This window comes from Pan paniscus, chromosome 1 (genome assembly GCF_029289425.2).
Source record: "Pan paniscus chromosome 1, NHGRI_mPanPan1-v2.0_pri, whole genome shotgun sequence".
Taxonomy (NCBI): Eukaryota; Metazoa; Chordata; class Mammalia; order Primates; family Hominidae; genus Pan; species Pan paniscus.
Window position 1 is genome coordinate 10,640,892 of NC_073249.2, and position 20,838 is coordinate 10,661,729.

Here is a 20,838-nt window from a genome sequence, read left to right on the forward strand (position 1 = left end):
GTGTTGAAACTGTCTTCATGTACTGAGTCAGCTCCTGGGTGGAGGGTCATAGGACTAGTTGAGTGAGTTTGTTGGTATGGGTCACCAGTCCAGGTGGCATCAGTTGGTCCACCAGAATGGAAGTTCTGAAAAATATCTCAAACATCAGTCTTAGGTTTCACAGTAGTGATGTTGTCTACAGGGGCAATTGGGGAAGTTACAAATCTTGTGGCTACCAGCTACATGACTCCTGAGTAGTATGCAATTCCAAAAAAGCAAGTTAGAAAACAATGACTAGTTATTGTTTAGCTATGCCTAAGTCTTAGCAGAATTCAAGCCACTACCATAATTCTAACCTTGTAGCCTTTCATTAATTTTACAAAGGCAGTTTCTATCCCTGAACAAGGAGGGATGGTAAGTTTCAGGAAGGGACTATTATTATTTTTTCTTTAAGGTTAAACTATACACTAAATTCCTCCCATAGTTAGCTTGGCCTACATACAGAAATAAGCAAAGATGGTTAGCTTGTGAGGTTAGAAGCAAGATGGAGTCAATTATGTTAGATTTCTCTCATTGTTATAATTTTGCAAAGGTGGTTTCAATCCTATATCAGCAAAATATGTGTAAGGCCATTTTGTCTCCCACTGAGTAAAACTTATACTTTCATTTTCTAAACATCATTAAGACACTTGAAAAGTTTGAAAAATAAAGTTGAAGTCAGTTACATATTTGTAATTTGAGAAAAAAAAATTGTCTAAACCAATAAACAAATGAACAATAGAATCTAGAAATGAAATATTTTAAAAATGAATGAGGGTACTATCAAATTAATTTGCTCATATCCTATTTATATTTGTAATCCTTTTTATATTCCTATACAACTGGACACCACCTCAATTCCCTCTTTACTTGTGACTCATTATCTATAACAGCATTTCCCAGTAGTAATAAAACACAAACTACATGTGTAACTATATATTATCCAGAAGCCATATAGAAAGAAGAAGTGAAGTTAATTTTAACAGTACAGAATTTAACTCAATATATTCAAAATATACTTTGATTATAAAATCAATATAAAATTTGATTAATGAGGTATTTTATAATCTTTGTTTTATATTATGTCTTCTAACTCTATAGTCTATTTTATATTTAGAGCACACTTTAATTTTGACCAACTCTGTTTCAAGTGCTGAAGAGCCACATTTGGCTAATAGCTTCCATAATAGAAAATACATTTTTAAGTTGTAACAGGATTCCATTACAAGAGCATATTATATACAAAATATTATTGATGTCTCTTTAGCTTTATATTCTACATGGGTTAGAAACTTTCTCCCAAATAACCTACAGAAGTTCTAGCCTCTATTAAAAATGTATACTCTGTACAATTTACTATAGATAAATTTGACTAAAATTCAATTTTACTATTTATATTTCCCAAACCCAACAACTAGCCATTTATTTTTTAAAATTTAACACTTATATTTTAAAAGGGAGTCTTTGAAATAAAACTTGCTTATTTAGAAATATTGATTTAATTATTTTCATATGGTATGCACTGTGGTATTTGCTGGTTTTTTGAAGAGTTTAGGAAGTAGTGTGAGTGAATATTTTCATACAAAATATAAACATGTATGGTAATAAAATATAAATGATATAATATTGATTATGGTGGTTATGGTTATGAGTTTTAGGAATATGAATTGAGGCGGGCCTCAGGACAAACTACAGAGGAAGTAACATTTCAGATAGACCTTGAAGGAAAAATTATGCATATATAGGCAAAATAGTGAAAAGTTTATTAAGCTAGTACAGAATAATATTTTTGGCAATAACTATTGTACACTTACCAGAGGGTCTTTTACATTAGTTTATTTTGTTTAGCCCTCAACAAAACTCTCCTAGGTGAATTATGATGTTTGTCTCTATGTTTTAAGTGAGAAAATTGAAATAGAGTGAGTTATGACTCCAGGGGTCACAGCTGGTAAAAGGCATCAGGGAGAGAACTAGACAGAATTACTCTAGAGTCCACAGTCCGTGCACTACTGTAGGACTGCTGTGAGGGCTTTCACGAGTAAGAAATGGCTTGTGCTGACATGCAGAAATGCAGCATTCACTAGCATCGTATCCTTCTTAGTGAATCTGAAGCCAGCTGTGTCCTTTCATAGTCATTCAAGTTTATTACCAGTTAAGAAAAGAAGACCTGCCGAATGAAAGTTCCAGTTGGCACCTCAAAGAGAAAAAATTTCTTCATAGGCAGCTTGTAACTACACCACGAAAGTGAAAGAAGCTCACCTCCATGCTAGGTATAGGTTTAAAAGGGAAGAGGATACTGCCTCAAAGATGCACGCAAGTGTAGAAGACTCAGTAGGGAAGTTTAAACTATAGTAATCATAAGCAGCACTGATGTCCAAAATGTAGAAGAATAAATGAAAGTGAATACAATCACAGAAGGTAAAAGTTTGGAAAGCTGGACAGAGTTTGTGAAAATGCTATTATAAAATTGCTGGCTGTGATGTGATATGTGAGTGAGACCATCTTCTGAGAATGATAACTTTAACAGGTGGCAGAGGTAAGTGTATTATAATATAGGAGTTTAAACTAGCTCCTTGTGATCATACGAAAACATATTAGCTAGGGAAGCATCGAGAATGTCAAGTCAATACTAAGATATAGTATGGAGTTTTCTGATTTTTCTCCTCAAGTTTCTTTTGCCAGCTGCCTGTATCACTGGAACAATGAGGCAAGGACATTGGTAATAGTGACAAGAAGGTAATTGAAGTTATTAATCATGGAATCTATCTTTTATAGGAAGAAATTGAAGTTAGGAGGAGATCAGTGGAAAATGTACTACTGGTCTTGAGGAGGGCAAAAATTCACTGGACCAATTATGATGAGAAAAAACATCACTTTTAACTTCCTTTGCAAGCATTATCTATGGAAAATGACTAGAGAAACAAGAAAATAGGAAAGGAAAAATCTTAAGTTCCCAAGATATAAACACTTTATATAAAAAATAAAAGGAAAGTTTTCACAAGTACACACAAACATTGATCTGGAATAGACTTTTCCAACACTATTATGATGATGTTTTCTTTCAAAAGACAAACTATCTGTCTATAGTGCCAAAATGATTTTGACTTTGGGCATAAAAGAACTCCTTGGTAGATATGTATTTCAGAGTTTTTACTTTTTCAAAGAAGTTGTCTTATTTCATTAACAAAACCTAACACATGCTCAAAAGATTTTTATCCTTCACTATTGCTAATTCCATTTGCTTAGTGAAGTATGTTGCAAATTAATAGCTTATAGCTTTTCTCAAATATTATGTAAGAAATTCATCAGCACTGTATTCCCAGTCACTGGTCAAGCTGCTAGGGTTGCTAAGTGTTAATGGACTGTGGTCCTTATCTTTGCCATCCTGACATTAATTGCAATAGCAATTTTGTATAACTCCACAAAAAGTAAGTGTTTCTCAAATATGTTCAGTAGTTTAATTACTACTATAAAAAATAAAGCGCTTATTTTACACAGCGTGAGTTTGCATTAAAAAGTAATTGAAGAGCCATCACATATGAAGACACTCAATTTCTCTCTCTAATTTCTAGAGATGAAAATGCCATTTGGAAGACTGGAATAGAAAAACTTAATCCTTGTGAACCCATTTTATAGTCCAGGGTTCATACTGTTTTTAGCTTTCAGACAAGCTATGCATTCAAACATCTCTTTCCACATACATGCATGAAATCTAACTACATTACGTTGCAATTGAATGAGAAGGTAGCTATAGAGAGTGAGAACCTTCTGTGGCACTTAATATGGTCTAGAATACTTCTGAACCTAAGGGTCATTCCTTCATAGGGCAAAAATAGAGGAAAAGCCTACATAAATATTTATGACCTTGCATTTCTCATGCAGATTTGATTCACTCTACTGATTTGGGTACTTCTTTCATTGCTCTTTTATATTTTGAGTTCTTGTTATTCAGATGTTACTGAAGGAGTCGTCATGGAAAAATAAGGATCTAAATGGGAAAATCAGGACATAAGTAAATAATCCACATGAGAAAGTTACCGACACAACATTCAGAATGCATGTTTCATTTAACTATAGAAAATAGATTGTTTTTAATGTGTGATGGATTTCTTCTCCCAGAAGATCCTGAGATGAAGAACTGATGACCAGTGGACAAGCAGTTTCATTGGTAGGTGACCCCAGGAATGGAAAGGCATCTACTTACCTCTTACCACCGACAGACCCTGGAGCTGGAGTGCACTGGGAATTCTGGGAAACAGGAGAGCTCAGCCTTGGAGCGATCCTTAATGAGTGATGAGGAAACGGGGGTTTGAATCTACCAGATCCCCATTTTTCTTTAATTGAAGGTGATTTCTAGAATTAAATCTTTATTACTTTTAGTTTATCATGTATACAGGCCCGGCATATTCCCTTAGCCGGAAAAAAGAATCTTCAGTCCAACTGGCAGGTGCTTTCCATGGAGCCTCCAGTTATAACGATGAGGGGCTAGGGGCTGTGCACCTACAATGTCTGCTGTAGCCCACCTCTTGTACTGCTCAGATGCATTTATGACACACACTAAGTCTAACGTCTTCTGTCTTTGTATTTGTGACTGGTCACAGTTCCTTAGAAACAACAACAACAAAAAACCAACAACAAAACAATGATTTGTAATGGGGTGAATAGCAGGTACCGAGAGAGTGTCATTGCTGGTTATCATCCCCTTGTATACTAGCCATTCTGTTTCCTTTCCTACTGCCAGAATTGGTGTTCAAGTAGCTTGCTAGCCATCCGTAACTTCCAACCCTGCCCCAGGGTTACTCCATTCATGTGCACAACACCCAAGCACAGAGCTGGCTAAAGACAGAGGCTGGATGACATGCCCTACCCAAGTCATTCTATCTGCATGGTTGTTCAGTTGCTCCACTGGGGTGGACGTGTTCTGGCGGAACCAATGGGAAAACCAAATATCCACACATTCGGTGTCTACTCCCATAGGCCCAGCCGTATGCCTCTTCCCCTGTATTCTTTGTCTCTATTTTTCCAATCTCATTTTCTTAGATCCTGTTCCACCAGGCAGGGCAATTTGCTACTGACCAAGAGCCTGTGCATATCCTTGCTGCAAGCCATTTCTCCTTCTATACCAAGTAGATCACTGTGTGTCCATTTCCAATCTCTGCCCACCATAGAAGAATTTTCTCTTTACTTCTTTCTTTCAGAGATACTTCTGTGCTGGGCCTTTTTGCAGGAGCAACCTATTTTCTGCTCATACCAACCTATTGATCTTATTCATCCATGAACTGTGTTTCTTCCTTCCTTATCATCCAGTTGTGGTAGTCCCACAAAAAAAATTAGATGTGAGCTAAGTAACAAATGGCTGTGCAAGGAGCTACGTGACACCTGTTGCAGGTGACGGCCAAATGTATTTACATATTCACTTGTGCCTTTCAAACCAACTTGAACGAATCCCCAATTTACTATTTCTATCACGTGATGAATTGCCTCTGTGCCTACCCAATACTATAGATCGGTAGATTTGACTTTACAAAATGACCTGTCAATATGGGCAGCTCTATTTGCACAGTCACATGAAGGACATGCTCAGAAACTGCTATGTTTGATGCCACCGAAGCTAGAGGCTGTTTTTGAATAGTGAACAGTCGCAGAACCCTAGGTCCACACCATGGCTCTTCTACTAGGGCTTGCCAGAGAGTCCACACAGCATCCTTATCTACCCCAAATACCTCAAGCACCATGGGATTTGCCAGTGCACATGTCAGAAAACAGCCAGGCTGCTATTCTACAGCCTGAACCTGTTGAAGAACTCTCTTTGGATAAAGCTTACTCAGAGGAGTGTTCCCCAGCATTGCATGGATACTAGACCTTTCAGGGAAACAAACAAACAAACTCTCAAGCTCTGCTTTTCCTCTGCTCTTACACAACCCCAATTATTAACATGGAAGAAGACTTCTGTGGCCAAATGTATGGGGGGTTTTCCACATACAGCAAGAAATGGACACCAGCTACGTGTCCTCCAATTCAACTCCAACACTGTCTACCTGGAGATAGTGTCAGATCCCACAGGGGAGGGCTCAGTCCCACAAAACCTCCCCTCCTTCCCCACTGTCACAAGTCTGGGGGAACTTATGATCCACTGGCTTCAAGTTGAGATTTTCACAACCCCCTCTTTGGGTCTAATTAATTTGCTAGAGCAGCTCACAGATCTAGGGAAAATATTTACACTTAGTGGCTTACTATGAAGGATATTTTAAAGGATAGAAATAAACAGCCAGATGAAGAGACACATATGGTGAGATCTGGAAGGGTCCCAAGTGCAGGAGCTTCCATCCCCATGGAGTTGGGGACATGCCACCACCCCTCCGGAACGTGGATGGATGAGTTCTTCTTCACCTGTCAGCCTCCACGTGTTCGGCTATCTGGAAACTATAAATAGATATAGATGATACATAGATAGATAGATAGATAGATATTAGAGATAAATAGATGATAGATTGCTATTAAAGATAGATATTAGAGATAGATAGATGAATAGATAGATAGATGATAGATAGATGAATAGATAGATAGATATAGAGATCTCAACATCACAGTCTCCAAAAGCCAAAGAGGTGTAACAAACAGGTGGACCCCAGGAGCCCTTGGTTTTCAGTCTGGTCTTGTTTCCCAAAACAATAAATACACCATTCTGCTGTTCACAGTTATTTGCTGCTTTTTTTGAAAATTCTAAGATTTCTATTAATATTTGGAAGTCCAATTCTATTGAAAACTCTCCTATTGGTAAACCTGGCCTATGGAGAATAGATCTCTCTGGGATTCTCAACAATGACTATGCTCCCATACTAGAGGATTCCCAGTACTCTATAGAGTGGGCCTCTTCTGGGCACTTGGGGAACATAATTATCTAAAGCATTCTCTGATATAACAGAATATATCTATTCTAACATGCCTTAATCTCCGAGTACGTTCAGCCCTTCCTTATACTCTTCTATGGCAATTCCAGCACCTGCATCTCATTTACTAGAGAATTTTTTCTTCTCAAGCTTTAAGGAACTACCTTAGCAATGTATCAATATGATCTCCAGATTTCCTTGATGAGAAGTTATATTTTATCTAATATCCAATTTCAATAACTCCCTTATCAAATTTTATATTTATCTGTACCCATGAACAAGCACACTCCAGATCCAATCCCGGGATCTCAGTACCTGCTGATACATACCAGTTAGAACCTACAGTTATTTTGGTGAATGCTTTTTTCCTGGAGCAGGATAGTTCTACTATTGGATCACCTTACCTTGGTTATTGTTCTAGATGAAATGTAAGGAGAGGAGGGCCCTATTTTGGATGAAACTTTTGCATGGTCCACAGGTAAGTGGAGCTAGTCACTGCTAGACAAAGGGAACACCCAGAAATTATGGAATAATCTTGGCATAAAATGTTATCAAGCACAGCAACCCTGATGGCTCCATCTCAGACATCAAAGTGTAAACCTCCTATATACAAAGTCTCGTGCTAAATACTTTACAGGCAGCTTTGTCACACAGAAAACGAATGGTACAGGACACTCTAGGAATCTCCAAAGTTCACACACTAACAATTGAAGAATTTAAATAGTATCAATTCTAATTTGCCTATAATTAAGCGCTAGTGTTTGTATGCTCATTTGAGTCTATTATATAATCATCAGAATATATAAAAGTTAACACTACAGCTATTAAGCATACATTTTGTAACCCCACCAAAAACGAATTTTTTTTGGTAAATACATTGCAACATTAATAAATATTTAGTACGTATTAATATAATTATCTTATATTAATATAATTATCTTTATATCCAGGAACTACATCTTGAAGATGCTATAATTTTTGTGCTGTTATTTGACTAGAGTCCATAAGTTTACAGAGAACAAAATCATAAAGTATTTAGGGATCCTTGAATTATTCTCTGTCATAGATTCAGCTATTTATAAATCCCTAGGCCTAATTTCTTTAAGAAATGTTATTGACATTAAATTTTTGATAATTTCTAGTTTTCAAATAGACTTTATTAAACACAAATTAAGTAAGGAATCTCTAGATAAAACATAAGAAAGTTGATTTTACTCCTTATGTAAATTGCTCTAGTACTGTTTCTGTCGAAATTTTAAGACTCATCCTCAGAAAAAAGAAAAAAAAGATAATAAACTGTAAATTCAAGGGCACTTACTATGAACAAACATGAGTTTAAAAAACAGAGGATCTGACTTACTAAAACCACATGTGCAATAAAAGCTACATCTCATATGCTCTAGGGTATTAAATATTTTTATAAATACAACAACTCCCACTTCCTCAGAGCCAGAATTATTTACTTGTTACCATTTATTTGATGAATCTATGTATTCCCACTTCTATGAATGGATTTTACCTCACCTACCCCCAGATCTCACCTGGAATAATCCTATTGCCAGTGTCAGGGCGACAGAGGGGAGAGTACACACATTTATCATTCTGTGTGTTTCTCGTAACACCTCCAATGATGCGTGACAATTCCAATGCTCAAAAACAATTACAACGAGAAACTACGTGAGGAAAATTATTTAGGTGCAATTCCTGGGAGAAAGAGCAACTTGAGATGATGCATCCGGAGTAGATTAGAGCAGAGTAGTGTAATTGAGGGAGAAACTTTGTCTTTGTGTCAGTAAACTCTGTTACAGGTACACAAGGATTTTCTACCAATCACAGTTTAAGCAACATACACAAGACGTGTTTAATACTGTTTGCAATAATAAAATTTCTTATATCTCTGAAAATGTTATATAGAAATCAACAAATTTCAAGAGAGAAATAAGTGCCTCTGTAATAGTTGAACCATCATTGTCCCATTCATACAACCATCCAGTTCTCCTTTTTGCAACACAACAGACCTGCTTCTTCACATCAGTATGCATAAACACTAAACATCCATGTGCCCTGATTTTATCAACAATATAAAACAGTATTTTAATAATTTAGTGAAATATCAGAGTAGAAGCATTTGAAAATTATAATAAAACTTCTGAACAAAATTCTTACTTTTATGTTCTTGACTTTCACAATACAAGTGACTTTAAATGAAAGTTTTGCTTTTATTTTGGAAGTAGCTCCATTATGCATTATGTATGTATTACTCTTTAATACACACACACACACACACACACACCCCTCAGGTATTCATGGATTTTTAGATTTGCAGAAAGCCTTATATTTCAGTTACAGGTAACCATCAGCATCTTATAATGAAAATTCTCCATTCCAAAATGTAAAATATATATTAGCCTTCTGACTGGGAGGATTTATGAAAATCTGTGATCCAAGGAGCCAAAGACATTATTTATGCAATGTCATGAAATAATTAATAATTCAAAAGACTGAATATTCCATTTTACCTGGATGTTTATTTTACCACTGGTAACACAACTCCAGCTATACTCATGCTCAAAATGTATTTATACTTTTCAACGATCAACTTCTATACCCTATCAAGAAAAAATTTCACATTAATTAAAAATAATTAAATTCAAATCCCTAGAATTGTTTCTATGCATAGTCTCAATTGAATTAAACATTTTTCTAATTAAAATATTTTTTTAAACTTTAGAAAAAATAAGAAACAAAGGGAATGAGTAAAAGTCATCTGCATCTGTTATATTTGGAATAACATATAATTTGTTAAATTTTAAAGCCATTTTTAAAGGGGCTGTAATAAACTGTAAATTCAAGGGCACTTACTGTGAACAAATATGAGTTTAAAAAACAGAGGATCTTGAATTCTATCATTACTTATTATAATAATGTGATAATTTTGCCATCTGTGATTATTCTTTAGAAAATAGTTCATTTTTATAGATATTAAATGGTATATAATACACATACACCAATCTGTTATGTGGATATGCAAAGCACTATGCATTTTCCTGGATATTTGGTTTGTTTTAACATTTGAGTTGTTTTTATATTTTTTTCCTTTGACAAGCAATGCTGCTCTGGACATTGTTGTACAATTCTCTTCATTCATGCATTTGCCAGTTTCCCTTGGGTGTTTAAATTTGATTTCTGGGTACTGGAATATGTGTGTGTTCCATTTTATAAATTAATGCCAAATGTGACTCTAACTTGTTCTATAACCACTAGGAATAACTAAGCATGCCCTGCTGATTCAAATCCCCATCAATAGTTGATATTGCCAGTTCTTCAAATTTTTGTTCACCTTTTGAGTTTAAAATGATACTTTATTGTGGTCTTGATTTGCACTTCCCTGATTTCTGGTTTTGAAATTCTTTGTCATAGGTTTGTCATTTCTTCCTCTTCTTTGATGTTTGGTTCATCTCTTTTGCTTATTTTTTAGTTACATTTTTGGCTCTTTTCTTTTTGATTTTAAAGGTTGTGTAGACTTTCTGGTTACCAAGCCTTTGTCAGTCACATATGTTGCAAATATTTTCTTTTTCTTTTTTTTTTTTTTTTTGAGTGGGAGTTTCGCTCTTGTTGCCCGTCTTGTTGCCCAGGCTGGAGTGCAGTGGTGCGACCTCGGCTCACTACAACCTCTGCCTCCCAGGTTCAAGTGATTCTCCTGCCTCAGCCTCCCGAGTAGCTGGGATTACAGGCATGCACCACCACGCATGGCTAATTTTGTATTTTTAGTAGAGATGGGGTTTCTCCATGTTGGTCAGGCTGGTCTCAAACTCCTGACCTCAGGTGATCTGCCCACCTTGGCTTCCCAAAGTGCTGGGATTCCGGGCGTGAGCCACCGCGCCCAGCCAATATTTTTTATTTGTTGCCCATTTTATTATTTGTGGTAGTTTTTTTGTTTGTTTGTTTGTTTGTTTGTTTTTTGAGGCAGGGTCTTGCTTTGTTACCTAGGCTGAAGCATAGTGGTGTGATGACAGCTCACTGCACTGCAGTCTTGACATCTTGGACTCAGATGATCCTCCCACCTCAGCTACCCAAGCAGCTGGGACTACAAGTGCATGCCACCATGCCTGGCTAATATTTGGTATTTCTTTCGTAGAAATGGGTTTTTGCCATGTTACCCAGACTGGTCTCCAACTCCCAGGGTCAAGTGATCCTCCCGCCTCGACCTCAAAAATTGCTAGGATTACAGGTGTGCGTCACCATGCCTGGCAATTTATGGTACTTTTGATAAACAAAAATTTCCCATTTTAATATGATATAACATGAATTATGTCCTGGACTTTTCGTGCTTTTTGTATTTTATTTAATAAATCAATTAGTCTCTGATGTTATATAGAAATCCTCCCCCATTCTTTTTGAAATAGTAAAAATTCAGTTACATGTTTAATATCTTTATCTTCCTGGAATTATTTTGGTATTTGGTATACAGTAGGAATATAATTATATTTGTTGCCATATGGTCTAACTAAGTCTGTGTGATTCCTTGACCATCCTTCCTTTCCCTTTGACATGCATTACTACCTCAGTCAAACATCAATTTGCCTCATGTGAGTAAGCATTTGGACGTGCTACTCTTTTCCTTTATTTGTAAATGACTATATCAATATCACAATATATTAATTGCTATGGCTTTAAGATAACTCTCTGTAACTTGTTGGAAAAGTCCTGTCACTTTTTATCCTTCTTGAAAATTGTCTCACGCCTGTAATCTCAGCACTTTGGAAGGCCGAGGCGGGCGGATCACGAGGTCAGGAGATCGAGACCATCCTGGCTAACACAGTGAAACCCCGTCTCTACTAAAAATACAAAAAATGATCAGGGCATGGTGGCGGGCGCCTGTAATCCCAGCTACTCAGGAAGCTGAGGCAGGAGAATCGCGTGAACCCGGGAAGCAGAGCTTGCAGTGAGCAGAAATCGCACCACTGCACTCCAGCCTGGGTGACAGAGAGACTCCGTCTCAAAAAAAAAAAAAAAAAAAAAGTCTTAGCTATTTTTATCCTTTCTTTCTTCTATGTAAATGGTAGAAATGCCATCATTTTCCACAGAAGAAAAAAAAAAAACTTTGTTGGTATATTGATTGGAAATGCATAGAATTTATAAATTGATTTGGAGACTATTGACATCTCCATGCCATTGCATATTAAGACCTATTGGTATGTTTTAATGAAGTTATACAATGTATGTTTTTATTTGTATATTTTAAATAATATCCCATTGAAATTATATTACGTTTTACATATTGTTGATGGCTTCCAGGACTTTCAAAATCTTCTAATGTCTTTTATGTTATATTATTTCACAATATATTTCTAAGTGTGGATTTCTATTTGTCCTAACTTGGAAATTTTAAAAAATATTTGTTTGCTTTTGTTTTTTATATTAACTTGAAAATTTTAAATCATTTTCTGTAAAATGTTTTCTGTCCTCTATAATCTGTTATTCCCTTCTGGTCTAATTATATAAACATCCATTTAGTGAGTCTCTAATTTAAATTCATATATTTTAAGAAAGCTGAAATATACTAAAACCTATATTTGAAAATATTAACATCTGAAATGTTTTGAGATCTTCTGTTTTTATGCTAGCTCTTGATTTGGGTGGCAAACTTCCTTAGTATGTAATACTATTTGGCCTTAATATGTTGAGCCTCCTTGGAGAATTATTTATAAGACATATTTAAGATCTAGAATGAATACCCGTATTCTTCCAAAGAGGATTTACATCTGTTTCTGACAGCTACCTAAGACTACTGTAAACCCTGGTAACATGCATTGGGCTCAAATTCACATAAGAGCTCACAGGTGAGGCTTTCTTGCAGTGTGACACTCGGCACTAGGATAACTTGCTTTTTAATTCCCTGGAGGCGCTGGGTGGAGTGTATTTACTCCTGGTTCTAAAGAAGATGTAGCTCTCAGATTAGTAGGTGTGGCGAGAAGGGTCTCATAATAAATCTTCATCATGCACAAGTGCTGAGATTTGTCTTTAGTAGCCCTTGCCTCCAGTGAGAACATAAAAACACCAACAAAATTTAGCTCACCTGACAAGTCCTCCAGGTTCTAGTCTTTAGCGAGGGTTAAGCTTGATGGCTCTTACTGTTTTTTTTGTTTTTTGTTTGCTGTTTTGTTTTATGCTTTTAAGAACACTTACAAATAGTTCAATCACCATTTTTAGCTGTTTTCAGTGAGAGTTGGTGAATAACCTGATCTACCATATTACTAGGAGGAGATTTCCTGGAAGCCTATTAAATATTGAAGAACCTGTGCAGCTGAAAGAACCACAGGCCTGAAATGTTACTACCCCTAAAACTACTCTCTGAGGCCCTTCAACGGTCTAGTCTGCAGCTGTTAAACCTCAAAGCTCCCAATGAGAATCTATATATTCATAAAATTATGTTTAGAAACTTATAATCAAAACTAAAAATATGACATGTAAAGTTGCAAATGATATAGTTGTACAAAAATTTCAAAAGACAGGAAAGGGGTTGCCCTAATGTTCACAGAAGTTTATTCTGAAAGCGTCATCATTTGCCCTCTGTAAAGGCGTAAATTCAATTTAAAAGATTTACCTCAACTGACATTTTATTTTTTAATTTTTTCAACAGCTTCATAGAGGTATATATGATATACAAAAATATGGCACATATTTAGCACACTTTTTTTTTAATTTTTGCATTTTTAAAAAATTTATTATTATTATACTTTCAGTTTTAGGGTACATGTGCACAATGTGCAGGTTAGTTACATACGTATACATGTGCCATGCTGGTGCACTGCACCCACTAACTCGTCATCTAGCATTAGGTATATCTCCCAATGCTATCCCTCCCCCCCTCCCCCACCCCACAACAGTCCCCAGAGTGTGATCTTCCCCTTCCTGTGTCCATGTGTTCTCATTGTTCAATTCCCACCTATGAGTGAGAATATGCGGTGTTTGGTTTTTTGTTCTTGCGATAGTTTACTGAGAATGATGGAATACTATGCAGCCATAAAAAATGATGAGTTCACGTCCTTTGTAGGGACATGGATGAAATTAGCGCACACATTTTTATGTGTACATCTAGGAAATTATTACTGTAATTAAGGTAGAAATGTGTTTGCGCCTCTGTATAGTGCGTGTGTGGTAAGAACATTTAATCTGAGATCTACTCTCTTAACAAATTTTTAAGTTCACAATTGAGTATATGTTGTACAGCAGATCTGTTAAAATCACAACATTTTGAATCTGAAATACAATTCCCAAAGCATCTAGAGTATAATGTCTCTATCAATGGGACTGGCAAATATTCATGTGCATGTTGGTAGAAATGCATGCACAATCCCAATAAAAACAAATTTACTGAGTAAATGAAAGACTGAATAAAATTTCCCTGGGTATTTTTCAAACCACCTGGGCAGTAAGTGATAGGTACGTCGAGCAAAAGGATGCAGGATAAAATAAATAGACATCTCTTGACCAAGAGTATAAACTATTTTCATGCAGCTAGAAACTTTGAAATACGTACTTCTCAGCCAGAAATATGCTGCATAGCAACTTAATAATTAGGTATGTAATATCTTGAGCTAGATTAGGAAAGAAACTGCCTTACAAAATAGCATCTGATTAGCTATTCAAAAGCTATCCAAACTTTATTTTCTATCATCTCACTGACTGCCTGACTTCATGAAAGTGGAAATGGCTTCACTCAGGGAATGGTTCATTGTGGAATAATTACATAACGTTGGCTTAGTGCTAAGTTGTGAGATCATGATCACACTCAAAGAAAGGTTTCAGAAAATGCATTAAAAAATGGTTGGTTTTTAAAAAAAAAATAATAGAGCATCTGGGGCTATTTTGGGAAGAGAAAATTTAATTTCAAAAAAGGTAATTGAAAGTTTTTTTTAAGCAAAAGTATTCAGTGTATTTAGCTACTTCAGGATGCCAAACTATTTTCATCCTATTTATCAGTCTGTTTATCCTATAATATGCTGAATTCTGATTTAGCAACTCCCTTAGCAGTAACGGTTAATAACATTGAGTCACTGACTTATTCATTGGTTTTATCTCTGCCATCATTTATGCTATACTAAAAGTCTAATGAAGAATGACACAATTTCTAACAAATAATACGAAATGTTATGGTTAAGCCATCCGTTCAGATGTAAACATTTTTAAATCAGAAATGTACAAGATATTTGTACTTAATAATTACTATTTATTTTGTGGGTAGATATGATTGGAGAAACTATTACAGGGCACTGTCAATAATAAAAATGTTTTAAAATAGCACATGTGATAAAAATATTAGTTGATACTAATATTTATTGTGTCATAGTCTATAGCTCTTAGTGCATCTTACACCATGATACTGATATTTTGGCTTCTTTTACATATCTAAATACATAATCACTGAATATGTATATTCAGTGCTAAGCATGCTAGACAGTGATCAAAACCGGAGTCTTAGAAGTGTTAGAACTCATAATGAAACATTTTTTTATCGTCTCCAATCTAAGAAGATGAAAGGATGGGGAATAAAGCTGTAATTGCCAGGCACAGGGTGCTTCACTAGGAACCATGCTGGCAGCTGAAACCTAAAAGGAAGCATGTTTCAAAGTCAAATAACATAACGGATTTAATAAGCGGTTTTGGCGAGGGTAGGGGGATTTGACTCAGCTCTGTAGGCTGCCTCAGGTTACTCCCAGCCCACTCCTCCATACAGAACTTGGCAAATACTCAGTCCCATTCAAATATAAATGTTATTAAGAAAAAAGCCATAGGAGAAACTACACATAAATTCAACCAAAGCAATGGATAAAATATTTTTGACAAATCTTCATAATTTCAAAACTTGTACTGATAACAATCTTAAAAAAAATAAAAACTACAGAGTAGAAGGAGAGATTTAAGGCTATAGAGAAGAGATTATAAAGCAAACCAAGGAGATTTTTTAAAACCTTGAATACACTGAAAGGCAAAATAAAAACATTTCAGGGATAAAAGTCATAGTTCAATCAACAGAATAGAAAAAAAATTAGTTAATCTGGAATAAAGTAGAAGGCTTGAGAAAGCTGTTTTATTAGTCTGTTTTCGCAGTGCTGATAAAACATACCTGAGACTGTGTAGTTTATAAAGAAAAAGAGGTTTAATGGACTCACAGTTCCACGTGACTGGGGAGGCCTCACAATCATGGTGGAAGGTGAAAGTCACGTCTTACATGGTGGCAGGCAAGACAGAATAAGAGCTCAGCGTAAAGGGAAACCCCTTATTAAACCATCAGATCCTGTGAGACTTATTCACTACCAGAACAGTATGGGGAAAACTGCCCCTATGATTCAATTATCTCCCACAGGGTCCCTCCCACAACACGTGGTAATTATGGGAGCTACAATTCAAGATGAGATTTGGGTGGGAACACAGCCAAACCATATCAGCTATACAGACACATGGAGAATAAGGAAGATTAAAATGTAATTTGAATAAGATACATAGGACAAAGGTGATACAACACACATATATTATTATTTATGGAGAAGAGAACAGAATAGATAGATTTGAAAAGTGTTAAAATATAGAAGAGAGATCAACATTCAAATTTAAGGAAAAGAATCTTTATAAATTAGGCTGGCAACAATTTTAATATCTTCTAACATCAACTGTTGTTTTCTTTTTAAACTCTTCAGTTTGGGGGTGCATATGAAGGTTTGTTATATAGGTGAACTCCTGTCATGGGCGTTTGTTTTACAGACTATTTCATCACCCAGGTATTCAGCCCAGTACCCAATCGTTATCTTTTCCTCTTCTGTCCCTCTTCTCACCCTCCACCCTCAAGTAGATCCCAGTGCCTGTTGTTCCCTTATTTGGGTTAATAAGTTCTTATCATTTAGCTCCCACTTATAGGTGAGAACATGCCATATTTGGTTTTTTGTTCCTGCATTAATTTGCAAAGGAGAATAGCCTCCAGCTCCATCTATGTTCCTGCAAAAGTCTTGATCTCCTTTTTTTATGGCTGCATAGTTTTCCATAGTGTATATGTACCACATTTTCTTTATCCAATATCTGTCATTGATGGGAATTTAGGTTGACTCCATGTCTTGCTGTTGTGAATCATGCTGCAATGAACGTTCTCATGCATCTGTCTTTATGGTAGAATGATTTACACTTGATCTTAGCCAAAAGGCCGAGAGGCGATAATGGTAGAATGATTTATATTCCTCTAAGTATATACCTGGTAATGAGATTGCTGGGTCAAATGGGAGTTCCGCTTTCAGCTTTCTGAGAAATCGTCATACTGCTTTCCATAATGGTTGAATTTACACTTCCACCAACAGTAACCACAATGAGATGCCATCTCATATCAGTCAGAATGGCTACTACAAAAAAAAAAAAAAAAAAAAAAACCTAGCAGATGCTGTGAGTTTGCAGAGAAAAGGAAACACTAACATCAAGTGTTTGAAAATAGTTGAGACACAAATTTATAGTTTGATAGTAGTAAACCGGTAAAGCTAAGTTGCAGGCAATTTGACAATATGTAGTAAAAGTTATAATATTCAGGTCCTATGTCTCAGCAATACTATTAAACATATCAAGTACTTATCCTAAAGAAATTAGCTCAGAGAAGCATAAAGTTACACATAAAACTATGCTTATTATAGCACTGTTTATAATAGGGAAACAGAATAAACAACCTAGATATCTCTTCACATAAAAGTACCATATAGTAGTTACAGTTATGGTTCCAGTGCTATATAGTTCAATATACGTGGTATATATGACATTGGCCATGGATTAAGCTCAAAACACAAGTTAATGACTTTTTAAATGGGGAAGAAGGATAAGTATAATAAGATAGTATACATATAAACTTTTTAAAAGACACATAAACCCAATCAGAAACCAATACTAAGTATGATTTCTATGGGCATATAGACTATATGTAATAGTATAAAAATGAAGTATACATAGGAAATCTATCATAAAGGCTGACTCCCCATAAAGGAAGAGGGGGAGTAGTTATATTTAGTGTTCAAAAACAACAACATTATTCCTAACATTTTAATTTATTAAAGGAATATTATATTCATACAACACATAAAATGCTTTTAAAGAGATAATTTAGCTCAGAAGGACAAATGCAAATTGCAGGTATTTTGCACAAATTGCAGGCAAATTGCATGTAATATAATAATTTGGAAATACAATATCGATGAGCACAAACTCAAAGAGCAAAACATTTCTAAATAACAAAATGCTGTCTATCCAAAAAGTGATGACACAAAATAAAAAAACTCAAGAATAGAGAATGTTCACTGGTGGTGAACATAGCATCAATTTAAATATAAACTTTAAAAGCACTAAAATTATACTACAAGATGAAGGGCACATATAATAAACCCTAATGATTTTCAACTAATTATATACGAACTTTAAAAAATGGGTAAATGGGAAAAACAGGAGTTAAGAGATATTGTTTAAAGTTGTAGTTAAAACACCTGAGTTCATATTTTTTAGTGATTTGCATAATTCTCTCATTAACAGTAGCAAAAAAGTTGTTGAAAGTAATCCCCTTTGAACAAATCTTTTTCTGAAATTCAGCAGCTCTTTCATTTCTGCTGCAGATCATTTTTTGTTTAAAGTTGGAAATAAAGGTACTTATACATTATTAATGCAGTGTTGTCATATTAGTATAGTCCTATTTTGGAAAATCTAAATATATAGAGAGATAAATAGATAGATACCTCCATATTTATATATTTGTCCATTCTCATACTGCTTATAAAGACATACCCGAGACTGTGTAATTTATAAAGAAAACAGGTTTAATTGACTCACGGTTCAGCATGACTGGGGAAGCCTCAAGAAACTTACAATCATGGTGGAAGGGGAAGCAAACACGTCCTTCTTCATATGGTGGCAGCAAGAAGAATGAGAGCTGAACAAAGAGGGAAGCCCCTTATGAAACCATCGAATCTCATGAGACCTTACTGTCAGGAGGATAGCTCAGGGAACAGCATGAATCTCATTTCAATTACCTCCCATCGGGTCCCTCCCATGACAGGTGGGGATTATGGAAACTACAATTCAAGATGAGATTTGGGTGGCGACCCAGCCAAACCATATCAATAATGTCAAACTAAAGCTTAAAATATTTCTGGAAGGAGAATTCTGAAGATTTGGGGAGGTTCTACTTTCTTCCTTTTTTTATATTCTAAACTATTATTTTAGGTTCAAGGGTACATGTGCAGGTTTGTTACACAGGCAAATTGCATGTCATAGGTGTTTGATGTACAGATTATTTCATATTGTCTTCTTTGAACCTTCCTATATTGCTTAAGTTTAGAAATACACAAAATGAATACATGTTATTTTTATAATCATTACAGTCATTTTACCTTTAAAAAGAGACAACTGAACTATCCATATCTCTCTCTGTATTTGTGCATTTGTAGGTATTATACATGATGTTATATATTTAGACATAATATAAATGTACATATTCTATGACTTTATATATAACATAAATGTATGTAGAATATACATATAAATTATATTCTGTATTTTTATAACACATATATTTAGAAGAGAGATAGATGAAATGTTTAGGTTCTGACTAATGTATGTGCAGCGTGAGTGGTAACAAAGTGCCAGGTTCCAGAAATATCTTTGATATAAAACTCAAAGCATTTCCTAAGCAATTTGGTATTCTGGAAGGATGAAGAAGACAACACTGAAGAGCTGAAATGACTGAAGAAGACCATCAGATTAGGGAGAATAATAATATTCTTTGAAGGAATAAGATTAGGAGAAAGAAAATTATTTGTAGGATTGCTAACATTTAGACAAAGGTATCCAGGGAGCAGTTCATTTTTTTTTTTTTTTCTGGTTTAAATGTATGTCAGAAGAAATCTGAGAGACTGGGTGGGAGTCAATGTGAATTACTTGTTCAATCCTTTAGCTATAATCCATTCAATGGCAGTGGTAGAATTAATTTAATTTTAAAGGTGCATATAAGTTATGTAGGTTTTAGACTACTTTTTGTTTTTGTAACACTTTTTGAGTCACATCTTATAAACAGAAAATCCCTAGAATAAAATGATGCTTCTCATTATGTCTAACACATAGAATTAAAATATTACATTAATATTTTATCTTTTTTGTTTCAGATTTTATTTAATAAATAAAACCTTATAAATAGAGTTAAAGTTTATTGCGCCCATATACATCCAGCCTCTCATTCTCTCAAATGGTAATCAACATTCAGACATTAGCATGGATATTTTCTAGCCATTTTTTAAAAAAAATATGATTATCACTATTTTCTTTTTGAGACAGAATTTTACTCTGTTTTCCAGGCTGGAGTGGAGTGGCAGGATCATATCTCACTGTAGCTTCGAATTCCTGGGCTCAAGTGATCTTTCTTTCCACTTCAGCTTTTCAAAGCACTGGGATTACTGGTGTGAGCCACCATGCCCAGTCTAACGTTGCTTTTCTACAATGATGACATATATATGCATCCATGAAATTTTAAGAGTGGTGTGCCTATCTCTACCCTTAATATTATTACTAATCATACAATTTGAATTGCTCGGCCTTTTAAATATAATTTCTGTTGTTTCTTAGATTTATTCTTATTGATACCCCTGCATCTATTTGATTCTTACTAATTATCAAGTAGCCTCTTACATCACTGCATCACATTTTCTCCATCTCCTATTAACAGGTCTTTATAGTTTTTTTCAAATATTGCTGTTATAAATAGTTCTGCTTTCAACATTTTTTTTTTTTTTTGAGACAGAGTCTTGCTTTGTCACCCAGGCTGGAGTGCAGTGGCATAATCTTGGCTCACTGCAACCTCTGCCTCCTGGGTTCAAGTGATTCTCCTGCCTCAGCCGCCCGAGTAGACGGGATTACA